Genomic DNA, 6138 nt, shown 5'->3' with positions numbered 1-6138 from the left:
ACCACATCAAATCCTGGTGTCCCCCATTAGCTTTCCCTTTGTGGTCTTTGAGCTGTGTGGCACATTCATGCTCTATGAAGCCTGCATTCTAGTCCCCGTGATGGTCTCAGGTCTGTATAAATCTATTCAGATGGCTCCAATTATGTGGCCTTTACATTTTTTGACAGATGGAAGATAGGGACAAGAGGAAGATAAGAGAGTCATTGGTTCAGTAACAGGGTTCTAAACCCAAGGATCAGGAAGAGTGGATTCAGGTTCTGATCCCTTTAGTAAAGGGCTTTGTGTGGTGGAAGACTAGTAATCTTGAATGTCTGTATTCAGATGCCCACTGTGAACGGCACAGACTAGTGACTCTGAAGGCCCTTCCAGCTTTAAATGTTGGTGTCAGTGCTCTTCCAGCTACAGGGAGGGGAATCTGTTGCTTGTTTTGCATCAGAGAGAGAAAATTGTAGTGAGGTAGGCTTGGCAGCTTCCGGGAGGCCCAGCCAATGAATATTTGGTATAAAAACTTATAGGGGTGTTGGGTGCACAGGTAAAGGTATTACTTAGGCCCACACCTACATCTGGGGGTATAGCTCAGGGGTAGAGCATTTGACTGCAGATCAAGAGGTCCCTGGTTCAAGTCCAGGTGCCCCCTCCTGTCTCTCACTTTTGTTCACTAAAGATTCAGCTCCTTTCCCTAATACTGAGCCTCAGGATATTGAGACTTCCCAAATCTGGGGGGAAAAAAGTCATGGGTAACTTAACACCCTGTCACTGGGCACCACAGCCCCAGAGTGATAGGTTCTTGCAACTCTGACTTCATATTTCACTTACCACAGGTCTTGTTCTACATAGGCTTAGGCTTACTTTTTCTACACATTTTCATTGCTCCACATCAGTGGTGTGCTGCTAAAGATTTAACAACCAGCTCTTGGGGGAAGGGCATTACTGATTTTTAGTGTTTCCCAGTTCCATGGTGTAAATAATCTCACCGTGGTCAACTTCAAGCTACAAACATAAAATCACCGAACATGGAATGGGGAAGATATGCTAACAAGTGACTCTCTGGTGCGAGCCAGCTCTAGCACACCACTGTCCCTAATCCATCTTCCCCAAAGAGGCATGGATGGGCTTTTTGACCCCTACTCCATCCTAACAATACTGTCTGACATCAGAGCAATGGCTGACATTCATCTGTTCATCCACGGAATCATCCATTCACTCAAGACATATTTGATTCCCACTTGATACCAGACTTAGGAAAGACAGAGCTGAGCAAGAACTGTCTGTGGTGGGCAAACAGTCAAACGAAGAAATGGTCATGTGAGTGATAAGGACAGCTAGACAAAAGAGAGGGCTATTTTAAAATAAAAGGATTTCTGTTACCAGAAATATGGTAGACTAGATCATCTAAAACTCCTTCTACCTCAAAACACCCAGAATTGAAACATAAAATATCATTTTATCAAATGATATCAAACAAATATCCAATCACAGGTACAGCTGATCTTGCATGACAATAAAGGATTATCTTGGGGGTGGGGTGGGGGATGACCCCAAGAATGCCTGTGGTTATGGTGAGACAGCTGAGGTGTTGAGTTTTAACAGCCATGTGGATCCAGGAGATTAGGTCTAGGCTTGAAATGCCCTTCCCGCATGTAAAGTCAGACTCCCAGAGAGCCACACCATTAGTAAAAGGGTGGGCTAATGAGACATCAGCACAAGCAGACAAGAGGTCTTTCTCTTGGGCGGGGGGTATCTCCCCTGAAAATTCATAACCACAGATCTTCACACTTGTTAGAACTTAGAATTTATACTACTTGCATGGTTCAGAAATTCCCCAAGCTAAAAGTTGACATAAAAAGTGCCTAGGCTAATGATTGTGGAGTACCCAGAAGAAGCAGACACAAACACTGAAGGGCACATCTGCAAGCCAGGCCATACAGAATTCCTATGGATGAAACCTGGCTTAAAATGGGTTCACAATTCAAAATAATAAAATTAACAAGGAATCAGCCAACCATGAATGAAAACCATCAGACAAAATAAAGAATGTCAGATAGGAGGAATGTCATATAGATACTATGAAGTAAGTGTGGTGAAAATTATTAAAGACATAGGAAATCGAATGTATGAGAATATATGACTTTCAAAAAGAGGAAGCAACCTCATCTAAAATGAAAAATACAATAATTGAAATTAATAGTATAATAGCAGATTAGACAGAAAGAGGAGAGATTTGTGAATGAAATAGAATATAAATCTTTAAAAACTACCAAGAATGAAGCACAAAGGTCTAAAAAAATGCAAAACAAAAAAGAGTGGCTAAGAGAGGTGCAGGATAGAATAGAGTTCTGATAAATGTCAAATATGAATTGTACAAGTATGGAATATAATGATATAATACCTGAGAAATTTCCTGACTTGTACAATGACCTCAGATTAGGAATGAGTTTCAAAAAAGATAAATCCACACCTAGGCACATGGCAGAGCTTTAATACCACAGACAAAGGGATGATCTTAAAAGCAGCCAAACAGAAAAGACAAATCATGTACAAAGGAATAATAATTAGAATGACAGCAGACTTTTCAACAGGAGCAGTGATGGGTGGAAGACAATGGAATAAAGTATTCTGAGTGAAAGACAGTAACATACGTTAGAATTCTCTACTCAGTTCAACTATCATTCAGAAGTGACAGAAATATAACTGAAAGCATTTACTTCTAAGATATCCTTGCTGAAAGAACTTTTAAAACATGTAATTTTGAAAGAAGAACACTGAACCCAGAAGGAAGGAGAAAGACAAAAGAAAAAATGGTGAACAAAAATACTAGTGAGCATACTGGTAAATCTAAACAGCACTGATTATACAAGACAAAAAAAAAAAATGAGTTGGGGAGGGCTTAAAAATAAGATTTAACCAAAGAGAACAATTACACAGAAGACAAGGACAATGATGTGGTTGAACTAATACATTAAAGTTTAAAGTTCTTCTTTTGTGTGGCAGAAGGGTAGAAATACTAATTATTGTTAGACCATATCAAATCAGATGTGTGTGTAAAAATTTAAAGAGTAACCCCTAAAAGTATAGAAAAGGAAGACTAATTCATTTTCAAATTAGTAGAAAGAGGTGAATCAAGGTGAATTCCTCAAAGGTGAGTAAAGAAAAAGTGACCGATCCAATAGAAGAATGGAAAGAAAGGCATAGAAAAAATCAAAATAAATAGAAAGCACAAAAAAGATGGTAGAAATGAATAAAAATATGTTACTAATCACAATAAATGCAAATGGACTATTTGCCAATTGAGATAGAGATTGTCATACTGGATTCAACAACAAACTCTAGCTATATGCTCTTATAAAACACACTCCTGAAACATAAATACTCAGAAGGCTTGAAAGTGAAAGGATGGGAAAAGATATACCAAACAAATACTAACCAAAATAAAGTTAGTTTCGCTATATCAATATCAGATAAAATGAATTATAGATTAAAAGTATTATTAGGGCAAAGAGTGTTACTTCATAATAATAAAATGAACTTTCCCAGAAAAATACAATTCTATACTTGTATACACAGTGTCAAGATATATAAAGCAAAAATTGTCGGAAATACAGGGAGAAATTGACAAATGCACATTAATAGATTTTAATACATCCTTCTTAGTAACTGATACATCAAAAGGCAAAAAATGGTAAGATGGAGAGGACACAACACAATCAATAATCTTGATTTAATAGACTTAACTAGATCCCTACAACCAACATTAGAATATACATGCTCTTTCAAAGAAAACATGGAAAAGTTTCAAACATTTATTACATACTTGATTACAAAGCAAGTCTCAGAAAATCCTTAACAAAAAGCAACATCATATACTATATTCTCTTGTATGAAGTAAAACTCAATAACAAAAAGATAACTTTAAAAAGGACTCATACATTTTGAAACTAAAAAGCACTTTTAAATAACCTCATGGATAGAAAAAGAAATAATGAAAACTAGAAAATATTTTTAAATTGAGCCATTTTCACATGGAGGAGTGGACAGCACCATTTATCTTTAAGAGAAAGCTAGCCAATTTGCTTGGGAAAACTATAGCTGGCTAATTCACCAAAAGCCAATTCACAGAATGGCCAGGTAGCCAAAAGCCAAATATGATGAAAAGTAAACCACTGGATATTGATTTGCTGCAAACCCATCTGAATTACTGAGCATTTAAAAAAGTCTGTTCCATCTGCACTCCTGCCTTTGTCCCTGTCCAGAACTGCCAAATAAACACTTTAAATGGAATTTAAGACAGTTCTCCACAATCATCTTGCACTGCAGATACAGAGGCAGGGGGGATGCAGGAATGGGGTCAGAGGTACAAATAAAACTTTGGGGGTAGAGGGGTGGGAAGGTTTCTCAATCACTGGGAGAACTGGGCATTCAGCAAACTGAGTTTTGGCAAACTGGACATTCAGCAAATTGGCTGTTGGTGAATTAACCTTAGCCACCGCTGACCCAGAGTCTACAAATGGGGTCTAAGCCTGGTCACGTAGGGAGAGGTTGAGTCGAAGGGGTGCCAAGACTCTGTATAGGCTACAATAAAGGTGTGTCTTGGGTGGAGATACTACTTTTTTCTAAATTAAGGGATTTTAAAGTTTAGGAATCCTGAGACCGAGGGCGGGTGTGGGAGCAGGTACACGCTGGCTAGTGGGAGGAAGTCCACTTCAGCAAGAATGTGGGTCACAGCACAGGCAAGGGGCTCACTACAAGGCTCTACGGCCTTTAGGGATCCCGAGATCAGATGCTAAGCTTGAAGCTTTCCTTTACCGTGCCCTGAAACGCTTGTGGTATCTTTAAATCCTCCCACAGCCGGCTACACAGACACACACTGGTCCTGTGTCATTGATTCTTTAGGTCTGAAGGAGGGGGCTTGGCCCGGGTGATGAAGCTGGGCAGTGACTGAGAGTGGTCTCCCCCCACGCCTTTCCTTGGAGGCCGGGCCAAGGATGTCAACACGGTACCCCAGAGTTCTGGGAGGCGACCAGCAGCAAGGCCAGCGGAGACCCATGGCAGGCCAGAGCTGCTTCAGGGACCAACACTGGGACTGCTGGGCGAGAAATTCTCTTCCCCCAAATATTCCAGAGGAAGAGAACCTACCGCGGAGGGAAGCGGGGGAAGCGGGCTCCCCCGGCGGCGGGCCTCTCCGCTTCGCTGGACCCCTGCTTCTGTCTCGCAGAGCCGGTTTGGCTCCACACGCCCACCTTCCCTGAACTGTTCTAACGGGGGGTGGTCCTCCAGAGCGGGAATGAGGCTCCTAGTCCTCAGCCGAGACCCCTCCCCCCACCCCCAGCCGGCCGTGTCCAGACCAGGACAATGGTGGGGCCCACGCTTCTTTCACTCATCACACATTTATTTAAGGGCGTCCTACGTTCCAGGAGCTTCTGGGGTCACCTAAATCAACCAAATAGACCAGCAATTGGTCACACGAGATGTCATGACCCGGCTCGATGCTCTGCTGAGCGAGGGGACGGGGTGGCAGATCTGAGGATGCGCGGGGGTTTGGCAGCCACTCAGACCCACCCCCGACCGCGGCCCGCGCAGTCTGGCCTGCAGACCCCTCCCCACCCCGGCGGCCGCTCCCGCCCCCCCCGCCCCCCAACACATACACCTCCCCGCGGCCTCGGAAACGGTCGGTTTACGGGATGTGACCTCTAGGAGAGGCGGGTCCCGTTTCATCCGAGCATCTCCACCTGGCACAGAGGATGTGCTCAGTAAATGTTGGATGCAAGAATAGATGATGGATGGGTGATGACGGATGGACGCGTACCTCGGGAAAACACATCTGCAAGCTGGCCGCCAGGCGGGACCCCGCGCGGAACCCCTCGCGGCACCCCTCGCGGCAGCTTCCTGAGGTCTTCAGCGAAGCAGGTGGGGAGGGGGCTTCAAGGAGGCGGCCCGCGGCACCGCCCCCCGGCCCGCGCCGCGGCGCCCTCTGGGACGTGTAGTACGCGCCTGCGCCCAGCGGGCCGCAGAGGCTGAGGGTCTCCGGGCGGAAGCCCGACCACCCCTCTTGGAGTGGGGGGCGCCGGGAGGCCGGGGCGTGCTCGGCCTCGCCTTTCCCCCACCGCCCGCGGCCCCAGCCCCGCTTTCTCCCGCGCCGAC

General features: G+C 44.4%; 1 non-coding gene across 1 annotated transcript; it reads left to right on the top strand.

Moving 5' to 3' along the window:
- Window positions 1-565: 565 nt before the first annotated feature.
- Window positions 566-637, top strand: TRNAC-GCA (transfer RNA cysteine (anticodon GCA)). The gene has a single exon. It is a non-coding gene; the product is annotated as a tRNA-Cys (tRNA).
- The last annotated feature ends 5501 nt before the right edge of the window (window positions 638-6138 follow it).

Source organism: Leptonychotes weddellii, chromosome 12, assembly GCF_054177405.1.
Source record: "Leptonychotes weddellii isolate Sample4059 chromosome 12, ASM5417740v2, whole genome shotgun sequence".
Classification (NCBI taxonomy): domain Eukaryota; kingdom Metazoa; phylum Chordata; class Mammalia; order Carnivora; family Phocidae; genus Leptonychotes; species Leptonychotes weddellii.
Note: the sequence above shows the minus strand (reverse complement) of the source record. Positions and strands in the feature narration are given on the sequence as shown.